The sequence below is a fragment of the Lepidochelys olivacea genome (genome assembly GCF_965140295.1).
Source record: "Lepidochelys olivacea isolate rLepOli2 genome assembly, chromosome: 7".
In the NCBI taxonomy this organism is placed as follows: Eukaryota; Metazoa; Chordata; order Testudines; family Cheloniidae; genus Lepidochelys; species Lepidochelys olivacea.
Genome location: NC_140417.1, coordinates 114,606,547 through 114,619,392, shown reverse-complemented (window position 1 = coordinate 114,619,392; position 12,846 = coordinate 114,606,547). Strand labels below are relative to the sequence as shown.

General features: G+C 48.0%; 1 pseudogene across 1 annotated transcript; it reads right to left on the bottom strand.

The window, feature by feature from the left end:
* Window positions 1-1,726: 1,726 nt before the first annotated feature.
* LOC311523262 (small nuclear ribonucleoprotein F pseudogene) lies at window positions 1,727-2,065 on the bottom strand (annotated as a pseudogene). The gene has a single exon. The product of its transcript is annotated as a small nuclear ribonucleoprotein F pseudogene (transcript).
* Between the last annotated feature and the right edge of the window lie 10,781 nt (window positions 2,066-12,846).

The window sequence follows — 12,846 nt, the reverse complement described above, 5'->3', positions numbered from 1 at the left end:
CGTCCAATAACAACTTTTCTAGACCTACAAGACTTTTCTAGACCTACATCATGGCTTAAATAGTCAACATTTCATGGCCCTTCTGGGGTAGCAACAGCAGCTTTATACTAATGGGAATGGGAGATACCCAACTCCCATTATGACCCAACACTCCCCTCTAGCAATGGAAGGCCCAAAGGCAATGACTTTAGACTTGTGCTATTCTTAGGTCGAGAGGTGTTATTTTTAGATCACTTTTAGGTGTTTTACCTTTAATTTTAAAGTTCTCTGAGCTGTGCACAGCTGAACCATAGTCCTTCTCTTTGTATCTAAGTGTTATATAAAATATAATATATTGTATGAATGATGTATGTGCCTTTGTAGCCATTACGTTCTACTGTGTGGTTATCCTAGCCAGCCTGGTGTAAGTTTAGTGCTACCTTGGGTGTTTTTCTCCTCACCAGCTAGGGCAGCAAGGAGGAAGGGAGGTTGGAGCGTTAATTGTCATGATCAGTTAAAACATTAACAGGCTGCACATCTATTGTACTGTGATTTCCTGTAATCTAATGCAATAGATGCCTGTAAGAGGGTGAATAACTGACAGTTAATTTCCATTTTCCCACGGCACACACTTTCATTACTGGCCACTTTTCTTTTTTTTAAATCTCAGATATTAACTGTGACCTTTGTATCTCTCCATGATTGTTATGGTAAAGTCACTGGTGGGGGCAGGGGAGAATCCACAATTAGTCAGAGAGAAGAGGAGCTCATTAGAGGTTGATTGTGGGAAGGGACTTCTCCAAATTGACAAACTTGTATTGTGAAAGGTGGGGGAGGGAGGCACAAAATCTAACATGTATAAAACAGACTGTGGCTCATAATTTTTCTTGGCATTTCCCGTGCCATGAGACACATCAGCTGGGAACACCTCCTAATGGCTTGTCCCAGAGGACACAGAGGTCTTGATTAGTTGGCCAGATGTGGGCCTGTGCACCAGACACAGTAGCATGAGTCCAGCTATTGGACACGGTCTCTGCTAACTAGCTAAGCCCACTCCCCTATGTAGTTACTGATTAACAGATGCAAGGTACGGTATATAGCCAAGATTTTGTAAAGTGACTAGTGATTTTTAGTGTCCAACTTGTTACCTTAAAGGGGCCTGTTTTTTAGAGGGCAGGTGCTCAGCACTTCCTGAAAAATGAGGCCTATGAAGGTGTTTCAAGCTGGGCACACAAAATCCACTAGTCACTTTTGACATATCTTGGCCTGTGTGACTATCCCATACATTGAGAGGCCTGTTCTCCAGCACACGGTGCTCTTTCTGTGTTGCTCAACCCCCCGAAGGGCCCTATAGTGCTGACTCCACAACCTCCCTCCCGACAGCGCTGGTGGTAGGGAGAAGAGGTTTGTCAGGACAGGAATACTGGAGGCAGCAGAGAATCTGTCCTGTACGGTGCATACTAAACGTCTATGGGCTAAATTCTGGTTTGTCCTGTGCAGGGGATTTGGGGATGGGAAGAAGACAAAGGGGTTTTTCTGCCCTGGAGCAGATCTGCAAAGGGTCCTGCCACAAGGCAGGGAGGGTGTAGCTAGTCAGTGTGAGGGTTTGGTATCTGACAGCAGATGCAGATGGAGAGCACGCTACCTTTCCAAGGCAGCCGCTGGGCGTGTTTCCCCAGCACACCTCTGAGCAGAATGTCCACTGTGACAGTGTCAGGCCAGATGGCTACAGGAGAGTGGGTTTTTTTGTGAAAAACTGATCTTTATTTTCCAGAAATATACAAACTTATTCTCTCATTTCTCCATCTTTTTCTTCTTCTTCTACTTCTCTGATGTACAGGACATTGTTACATCTTATCAAAACTTCACCAAGGTGTCCTGACAATGCACCATCTATGTATTCTTCTGTGTTTGTGAGCTGCATGTTCATGTAACGGTCAACAGACACCAGGTAGCTCTTGTACTCCATCCCTCATTTCAGCTTCACCATCACCGGCTTCCCTGTCAGTCCGTTCAGGAAGGGCTTGGGGTTCAGGGCAAGCTCATGGTAACGCGGTCTGGCACAAGACAGCGGTAAAAACAAAAATTACTTGCAGGGCCGCACGTGCACCCGCTGGAGTCCAAGAGAAAGGCAGGCAGATATATTAGTCCCAGATTAAGCAGGTCCATTTTCCCTGGGTAAGGTAACAGGCAGTTCCAGAACAAGAAGGAACTTGCTGGAACAAATTCAGGCAGGCAGGCTAATTAGGACACCTGGAGCCAATTAAGACGCTGCTAGAATCAATTAAGACAGGCCGGCTAATCCGGGCACCCGAGTTTAAAAAGGATCTCACTTCAGTTTGTGGCGTGCGTGCGAGGAGCTGGGAGCAAGAGGCACTAGGAGCTGAGAGTGAGAAGGCGTACTGCTGGAGGACTGAGGAGTACAAGCATTATCAGACACCAGGAGGAAGATCCTGTGATGAGGCTAAAGAAGGGGTTGGGAGGAGGCCATGGGGAAGTAGCCCAGGGAGCTGGAGCTGTTGCGCAGCTGTTCCAGGAGGCACTCTAGACAGCTGTAGACCACAGGGCCCTGGGCTGGAACCCGGAGGAGAGGGCGGACGGGCCCAGGTTCCCCCCAAACCTCCAACTCCTGATCAGAAATAGGAGGAGTTGACCTGGACTGTGGGTTCCACCAGAGGGGAAGGTCTCTGGACTGTTCTCTGACCCATGTGGTGGATCAGCAGAGACTGTGGGGATTGTTCTCCTTCTTTTTCCCCATGCTGGCCAGTGATGAGGTTATCTGAGTGAAGAGCGGATTTGAGCCACAGAAGTGGCCAAACTGAGGGCTGCCATGAATCTCTGAGGCGAGCAAATCTGCCAATAAGCACAGGCCCCACCAAGGTAGAAGAGCAACTTTGTCACACCATGGACACTTGTCCTACAGCTCCATAACCCCAGCAGTCCCTTACTAAAGGACAGACTGCATTTCCCAATTGTCAAATCCCAAAGTCAAAGGAAGCTGGACAAGCAATCGGGCCAGATCCTCATCCCATTTCTGCACCCAAGTTGCTGGAAGGGGACTTAGAATTGCCCTATGGGAAGATTTGAGGTTCCTGTGTCCTAAGGAACTTCCCTGGTTGTGTAAAGCTGCCACGGTCAGATTTACACTACATGCTCCCTCAGTTTCAGGACAGGAAGGGATGGAACAGAGTGGTGGCTGCAGCATACCACTCCAGAGAGTATTGTCGAGTGCTTAGTGCACTAGCCTCAGACCTGGGTTCAATTTGCTGCTCTGCCACAGACTTCCTGTGTCCCCTTGGGCAAGACACTAAGGCTAGATCCTCAACAGCTGATTAAGCTACTTTGCCTCCTGATCTCAGTTGCACTGACTGTGACCTCAGTACAACTGAGTTCTCTACGATCGTATCCCACTGTATGAAACAAAAAGGGGTGTCTCTCCCTGAGTTTCAGTCTATCATGCCCAGACAAGACAGGAATGAGAGAGATTCACCAGTGGCTATCTCCTGTGGTGGTAAAAAATGGACACACACACCTGATTCTGATGGATGATAAATGCTTGAGAGGAAAGTGACTTTACTCTCCCTTCTCCCTATTAACCCTACCAGTATGCCCTGGGGAAATTGTATTCATGGTTGCAAATTAGATGACGCATCCACTCCTGTGGATGGGAGTGAATCACCCTGGTTAAGTGACTCATCCCACTTATAGGCAGTTTACCACAAGACTAAGAAATTAATCTCACCACAGTGGGTCCTGCCACTGCTTCAAACCCACTGTTGACCCAAGGATGGTCAGTTAAACTTAGCCAGGCCTCTGCATGTGCCTCTGCTGTCAGCACAGGGGATGCAGAGCCAGGCTCTGAAGCCCAGTCTCCTGAGTCCTCCTTCACCATGAGCCCATTATTAAGGCTATGATTTAGTCGGGTATTTTGAGGAAAAGTCATGGACAGGTCACAGGCAATAAACCAAAATTCATGGGCCGTGACCTGTCCATGACTTTTACTAAAAATACCTGTGTTTAAATCTTGGGGGGAGGGGGAAGGATTGGGGGGGGGACACTGTGGGTGTTTGTGGGGGCTGATGCTGGGGGGAGGGGCGGGGGGCGGGGACATTGGTGGGGCAGTGCCTGGGGCCAGCTGCTTGGGAGGCCCTGGGGTCAGCCACACTGGTCCCTGCAGAAGCCACAGAAAGTCACAGAATCCGTGACTTCCACGACAGACATGGAGCCCTACCCATTGTCCTTCTACTTTCTGCTGAATAGTTTTCCCAGGGAATAGCAACCACCCCACATGTGCAGCGCTAGTTGCCTGAATCCCCCTTTTGCACACACTCCCTTTTGGCTAGAGGATCGCTACAAGGAACTTGTAACTTGTGAGGCAGTTCCTAGAAACAGCACGGGAATTTCAAATGCTGCCTTTGGACCTTAATTCCCGTCTAAATTATTGCAACACTTCAAGAAAAGGAGAGGTTGGCTGAGGTTAATGAGAATCTACATGTACTTTCGTTTAACAGAAAATGAGAGAAAGCCCATTTCTGCATTCTCCTGTTATAAAGACAGTTATCAGCCTAGGGTTATTCATTATGCTTTATGACTTCATGGCTCAAATCCTCCAGTTAGAAATCACATGAAGGTCAGATCCTCAGCTGGTGTAAATCTACCTGATCCCATGAAGTCAGTAGATCAATGCCAGTTTATACCAGCTGCAGATCTGGCCTGTGTTCTCTCAGTTCTAAAGTGTCTGGATGATTCTTAGAGTTAAGTACAGGTAAAGTCACTCTTCTATTTTCTTTTAAGTCATATTGGTAGAAGCAAAGACGGGTAAGCAGTTGGTTTTAGTGCTTAAACACCCGAGTCAATATGGACATGAACCTCAGATTTGAAAAGTCTATTTTTTGTATTACAGTAGGGCCCAGAATTCTGTTATCGAGCAGGACCCTACTGTGCAAGGTGCTGTACAAATACAGAACAAAAACATGGCCCTTGCCCCAGGGAGCTTACAAGCTAAGTAGCAGCTATTCATTTCTGACTGTTCTTGACCAAAAAACTATGAATCACCTGGCTATGGAGTGGCATTTTGGACAGACGGGGTTGACAGGGCCAGTGGAGCTAGATGATGCAGTCAGGCAAGTGAGTCCAGCTGCTCACACATCCACAATGCACAGCAGGGTGATTTCTCCGTTGGGACTAGTGAGACAATGGCCATTTGGAGATGCATGTAATTCAGGAGTACTGGAGACAGAAACGAGCATGTGTCAGTTAATCCGGCTGAAGCAAGCACGGACTGAACCGAAAGCATATTGTGTCGGCAGTTCAAGAGGTGAACCCGGATGCATTTCCAAAGCAGGAGGTGAGACAAGAACCACAACTTTGGAAACGCAACACAGATGTCAAAACACCAAAAGCAGTATCAGTGATTGCTGCCATCCTGTTACCATGGTCTTCAAGAGCAACACATCTGTTTTCTTTCCATACGTGAGTTTACATAACCTGTTTTCCTTTTCCTATTTGCACCTGGGATTCATTGCTTCAGTGTGTGTTGTATGTTCCCCCTCTAGTGGCTGGTTCACAGGGCAGCCTCCTGCAGTCCCTGCTAATCGTGTAAGTCTTTTAGCTTAAGAGACAGAGACCCATGCTTGTAGTGCGGGCGCACCTGGATTCTGTCCCCATTGATCACCCACAGGGAGGAGGTTGTTACACAGAGTTTACTCAAAATATTTATCACCCTGTGATTTTGAACGTGCCCTTGAAGCTACTAAGAGACACCATGAAGGATCATGGGGCCCCCACCATTTGACCCACCTTTATTTTCTTTTAGCTACAAAGGCCATCTCATCTTTGTAGCTGCCACTTTGCTTCAGAGCAAACCTTCCTAAGCGGTCTTTTGTAAAAAGAAGAGTGAGTGCAAGCCTCCCACAATAGCAAATCATTGCTAAGGTGTGGGAATCAGGAAGGAAAGACATTTGAGTTGACATTTGAGGGGCTGCATTAAATAAGAGGAAAAATGAAGGCATAGCTTGTGGAACTGGAATAATTTGTTGTAAATTCATTTTCTCTATATTTGAAAAATGAGCTGACTGTTCCTAGCAACAGGGCAAATGGCAGCACCTGCTTGCAGAGACCATCTGAAGCATCAACATAATTCAGCGTAAATGTGCCCAGCTGCTCTTGCACTAAAATGCTGCCGTCAACAGTCCCCGGTAGCAGCTCCCTGAGTAAGGGTCTTACGTCCATTTCCAAAAGTTAAAATAAAGAATTGGTTGCTGAAGAAGATCTATGATGCTATGGAGAAGCTAGGAATAGCCCAGGAATGTTTTGGAATCATATCACTGAGATATAAGGACAATGGAACAGAAAGTGCCTATGGAGGCCGGAGGGTTTAAAAAAAAAATCACGCTACAAGGGCTATTAGGCACCATGTAGCCCATGAGTGCTGGAGTAGAACATTTCTTGGCCTGTACCCCATTTCTGGGCATGAACCCCCTGATAGCTACTTGAGTCATGCTACTAGGACCAGGTCTATTGTGCTGAGAGCTCTAGCAAACACAGGGCTGCGTCACAAGGTGCCTCACACACCCACACAAGGGAGTAAGTGCATCGTTGGTCTGTATATGGGGTGCAAGGGAGGGAGAGCAATTGTCACAGGGCTGCTAGCACCCCTCCCCACACAGGTGGGCAGGAGCAGGCAGAGCTTTGGCTCCACCCCATTAACATCCTGGTCAGCACAGCTGTCCTGGTATGGAGGAGGCCGTAGACTACATCCCCTTAAGGTTTCCTCATGGGGCAGCATAAATATGGGCTGCCACCTATACAGGGCTTGTGTCAGGGTCATAATTGAGCCAATTGAGTGTGGGGGGAGGAAACTGAAATGGATTTCCTCTCCATACATATCTTGGGGGCATAATCTGTGTCATATTCCTGCACCTAAGAGGGGCCTAATTTCAAAGTGCTGAGCCAGCTCCCATTGGCTTTCAAGTGTTTTTAAGCCTCATACTCTTACAGTGCTTCATAAACAACTCACAGCCTCATCCAGTGTCCACTGAAGTCAATGGAAAGATTCCTATGGACTACAACAGGCTTAGGATCAGACTTCTTGCTTAAGGTGAACAGGGTGGGAACAGACTGGGCTGACAACAGTGAAAGGCACCATACCAGAAAACAAGATGCTCCAAACATCTGCTAACTTGGATTGAAAAGTCAATGAGCATTCTGTTCTGTTGCTCTGTACACCTTGAAATTTAACTAATTGCTTCAACATTTCAGTGCAATGCTGAACCCTTTCAAATCCTCATGTTCTTTAGAAAGGGCTGCTGTCAGACTCATTACAGATGCAAATAGAGTACTTGGTTTCTTTTTCGGGACTCTCTTCTGTGCACTTCAGCTGCTTCTGAAAACTCCATCTGCCTTTGGCTGGGCTCTGGTTTGCATGTAACACTCTACTGGTACAGTAAGTACTGCTCAGAAGATTTAAGAAAAATGAGCCAGCAACAGAAAGAAGCCACTTAGTTTTGATTGTTTGCTGGCTACGTTCATTTCAGAGCTCAGCATACCTGCTGCGGTCACCCAAGTTGTTCCAGGGCCCTTTTGATTTCATTCAGGAATGAGGGAGAGCACTGCTGCAGGTTGATGTATGACACAGGTGAGATAAATCAAGCGGCGAATGGCTAGAGCGGAAATAGATCGGATAGCAGCTGTCTATTTATTTGGCTGTGTGCTGGCTTTGAATGCGTTTGGCGTGTAAATCAGGGACTGTTAACATATTCAGCCGTATTTCACAAGCCTGCCACATTCAGTGCCCACGCAAAGCTAATAATAGTAAGCATCATTGAAAAGCCTTGGGCAGTCAGTCTTCCCAAAGCAGATGTTTCACTGCAGATTCCCCTTTGGTTCTACTGGTAGGTTATAGCATATTTTACAGATACCTTGCTTTTGCCCAGAGCACTCTCAGTTCATAGTGATTGACAATAGGTTTAGAAACACAATCAACATACTTAATGGAAAATAAATGCAAGGTGGGTAGAAAGCAGACAATCACCTGTAGACCCATCCATATGCTTTACATGTTTAAGGGCCTGAGGTGCGGAGAACTCACAGCTCCCATAGGTGTCAGCTTTCAGAGTAGCAGCCCTGTTAGTCTGTGTCCGCAAAAAGAAAAAGGAGTACTTGTGGCACCTTAAAAAGAAAAGGAGTACTTGTGGCACCTTAGAGACTAAGAAATTTATTGGAGCATAAGCTTTCGTGAGCTACAGCTCACTTCATGGATGCATTCAGTGGAAAATGCAGTGGGGAGATTTATATACACAGAGAGTCAGACCCAGCTCATCCTAAATAAAAGAAGTAACGCCAAAGAAGGGCAGGTTGCTGAAGGAAATAGCTCCAGAGATGGCAGCTTTAAAGACTCTACCAGATCAGTGTCTGAGGAGGTGCAACTGGAAAAGAAGGTATTGAATTTGGGAGCATCTGGATATAGCCTGGGGCCTGCCTTTGTATAAAGATTTTGGACTTTTTGGAGAGGAAAAAGGCTTTGATGCCAACTGGGCTCACAAAGCATGGAGATTTGTGGGGAAATGAGACCACAAGAAAATGAGTGCAGATGGGGGTAAAATAGACATGAATAGGGGCTGCGTGGGAACTTCATTTGTATCCATGCCTGAACTGCTAAAAGCACTCAGACTAGCCAAGACACAGCTGCAGACATCTGTGGGCTCCTTTGCAAAATTACTGTGGACCAGAACATTCCTCTACTCCTTAGTGCTCATCACCAGGCTATCCAACTGCCACAGATATGCCTGTAGTTAGACCACCAATAATCATCTCATTGTTACCCTGTGCGCTCCCCTGCCCCCATCTTCTACAGTACATTTTATCTCATCAGCAACTTATTTATATTATAAGCTTGTCACCAGGGAAATGCTTTGGTGGGCCAGGATGACATGACCACCACAGAAATGGGGGAGGGGAAGGAAGCCAGAGAACCTAGCAGTTCTTAAGAGAGGATGTCCATAAAATACAAGATATTTCTGGTGATTTTCAAGCCTCACCCCCCCCCCCCTTGTTACATTGAAACGAGCACACAAACTTAAAGACCAACCCATCCCCTAATGCATTACATTGTTATGGGCAGCCCCTATCCATGTCTATTTACCCCCATCTGCACTCATTTACTTGTGGTCTCATTTCCCCACAAATCTCCATGCTCTGTGAGCCCAGTGGGTATCAAAGCCTTTTTCCTCTCCAAAAAGTCCAAAATCTTTACACAAAGGCAGGCCCCAGCCTATATCCAGATGCTCCCAAATTCAATACCTTCTTTTCCAGTTGCATCTCCTCAGACACTGATCTGGTAGAGTCTTTAAAGCTGCCATCTCTGGAGCTATTTCCTTCAGCAACCTGCCTTTCTTTGGTGTTGCTTCTTTTATTTAGGATGAGCTGGGTCTGACTTATATAGGTCCCAAACCCCCCCAACTCCCAGAAACCTTGGACGGAACCAGTGGTTGATTAGAGTCATAGAATAGGGCTGGAAGGGACCTCAGGAGGTCATCTAGTCCAACCCCCTGCTCAAAGCAGGACCAATCCCCAATTTTTGCCCCAGATCCCTAAATGGCCCCCTCAAGGATTGAACTCACAACCCTGGGTTTAGCAGGCCAATGCTCAAACCACTGAGCTATCCCTGCCTCAGCTGGAGCACATCCTAGTTCTAGTTTTCAGGGCAGTCCACCATCTATAGCTGATTGAGTTTGTTTTTCCCCTCCAGCCATGTGACAGTTTACGCCTTTACAAAGCTCTGTGGGGGTAGGGATTGTGTTTTCGTTACAATCAGCATGAGAGGGGACATTGTCTCTGATGGGGGCCTCTAGGCACTACAAAATACAGTAGTAACTCTCAGTTAGATTCTGTTGGCTCTCCCTCAGCTAAACTGCAGGACTATTTCAGTGACAGCATTTGGAGAAAACCTGCCTATGACTTTGAAGAAGCCCAAGGCTGTCCAGGCCTCATAGGTGCTGGAACTAGGGGTGCAGTCGCACCCCCTGGCTTGACATAGTAATAACAACCCAAATACATGGTTTCTGCCTTCAGCACCCCAGAACCACTGCCATGCCTTGGTGAGAAAGGTGGGTTCTGTGCATGAGCTTGACAGCCCAGCTCAGTGGAACATTCTTTCACCCTGCCGCTGAGGCAGTTTCCTCTTTGTGTTTAACAAAGCAATATTTTTCAGTACATTGCAGTGCGCTTTCGGTTTCCTACATGCAACATCGTTCTCTGTAGTTGTGCTCCAGGCACTCATTGTAAAGAAGGCAGAGCAGATGGGAATTGACTTGGAGACTGGCCTGATCGTAGCACACCTTAGAGGAGCAGATGAGTGTTTGCAAACAGGGCTTTATTTCCAGACAGACTGTATGGATTTTTTTCAGGGAGGGTAATGCTCTGAAGGATTGCCTGAATGTACTGCAAGAGACAAAGAGTCATATAAATTTCCACTATTGCTTTTGGCCATAAGAATGGCCTCCCAGATGAAACATGGCAGGTGCACGCTGTCCCTTAGACAGTGTAAATCAGCAAGGCTTTGATACCAGATCAGGATCCAGCCCAGCAGGCTATTTCCTGGGGAACCGTGCCCCAGTGCACTAAGTCCCATCAGCGAGTCTCATCTCAAAAGCAAGATGTGACCAATTCATGTTACTGCGAGACGTTGCATGGGAAGGGTCGCTGCATTGAGTCTCCGCTGCTGCTGGGGGAGCTGCTCCTTGGAAAGCGCCTGCTAGGAGATGACGAGGGAGGGGAGCGATTTAAAAATGAGAACGATTAAATTGTACTTCCCACAACTCAGCTCCTCTAAATCACTGTTTCTGCTGCGTGCAGACAGGCAGGTGGGCGGCGAGGAAGGACGGGAGGCGGCAGGAGTCCATGTGTGCTGAACCTAATTGCCAGCTAAAGCCTCACTCAACCCATGAGGCAGGCACTTCATGCGCACTTCAAGCACCCACTAGCACTGAACACCTGCCCTGAATTATCCCCCGCTCCAGATTACTAGGAAATGGCATATCCCAGGGAGAGCCGTCCAGAAAATCAAACGTGGTCCAAACTGATCCACGGAAATGCTGTAACCGACTGGATTCTGACTTTAGAAGGCTTTTACGAGTCAGATCAGCTGATTTAGGGACCAGTTGTGACACCCTTACTCGGCAAGTTGTCTCACTGATTTCAATGGGAGTTAGGCACCTATGCGATTTTGAAAATCACCTGGGATGCCCAACTACCTAAATACCTTTAAAAATCTGGCCCGCAGAGCATTCTGCTGAAATCAATAGCAGCAGAGGATATTTAGTGTCTTTGAGGACGGGGTTCCATGGCAGGGCAATAGCCAATTTAGCATTGGACTATGCCCCAGTCTCGGTTTCCCCTAAATGGAGTTCTTAAAAACTGCATCCAGATGCTTGCAAGAGAAATAACGCCCCTTCTTGGGGCCTAGTTTATTGAAACATCTGTTCAAACGTTGACAGAAATCAAAACAAGTATTTTTCCACCTCTACAGTCTTTGTAGCCACTTGCTCAGCTCAAGAGGTCTTTTCAAAATCCCAGATTCTGCTATCTGATTTTCTATTTCCTCCTCCTCCTCCCTTTGTGATGTAATGGTTATGTAAGCAGAGCCGGATTAACTTTTTGTGGGCCCCCCCTCCGCCCCGCCCACAGAGAGCGGGTACCTACCTGGTTCTAGCCCATTCTCTTCGGCTCTCTCTGCAGCGAGCCGCTCTTCCTCCCGCAGCAGGAGGACAGGTTCTCTTCCAGCCCTGGGTGGGTGTTGGGAGCGGGAGGAGCAGAGGCTAATGTGGTTACTCCTATAACCGGACTTTTAGTTTCCAGTCAGCACTGCTAACCGGACACCCAGGTCCCATTTTATACTGGAGTTTCCAGTCTAAAACTGGATACCTGGCAACAGGGCTGCCAGAGAAGCCGGGGTGGGGGGGAGCAATCATTTTTAAGCGGAGGGGGGGAAAGCAAGTGGTGGGTGGGCTAGGGAGTGGAGAGGAGCTAGTGGGCAGGGCCATGTCTGCAGTACTGCGCAGGTAGGCTGGAGGCTGTGGGGATCAGCTGATACAGTATCCCCAGCCCAGGTGACGTGACAGCCAGGAGTGGATTTAGAGTTAGGGGGGTGTGGGTGTGGACTGGTGTCGTGGAGGTGCTCACGGCAGGGGGGTGAAGGGGGTATGCCCCAATTCCAGCCCCTTCCCCAAGGTCCCGCCCCCACCTCTTCTCCCCCTCCCCTGAGCGGGGAGTGTGCTGAGGCTCCGCTCTTCCGCTACCGGCAAACAGCTGATTGGCGGCAGGGAGGGGCAGAATGCAGCAGCTGCGGGAAGAGGCTGGGAGTGGGGAGCTTGGCTGCTGGCGGAGCCTGCCCTGCTGCAGCAGGAGCCCCAGGAGCCGGCAGCGTCAAGCTTCTGCCCCCACAGGAGAGAGCAGGGGGCGGAGAAGAGAGGGCTGGGCGGGGCCCCTTTGGACTGTGGGCCAGGCGCCATGGTAAATCCGGTACTGTCACCAACAAAAGAAACCAAACCCATCACCTGGGAGGCAATTAATTAGTCACCAGTGTGACTAAGCCCAATTCTCTTAAAGGGCCATCCCAACCTAGGACGGGTTCTTTAAGAGTAGTCTACGGCTCCGATCCTAGGTCTGTATGAATAAGAGCTGTAGCCGTGGGCTCGCTTTTATTCTGGGCTTTGCCACTGATTCATGCTGTGACGCTGGATAACTCCCTTCATCTCTCTGCCTCTGCATTTCCCCATCTATACAATGAGTTAATAATGCAAATCCTCCCTTTGTAAAGCCCTTTGACATCTATGCATTAAAAGAGCTAAGTACTAACCTGTGGATCCC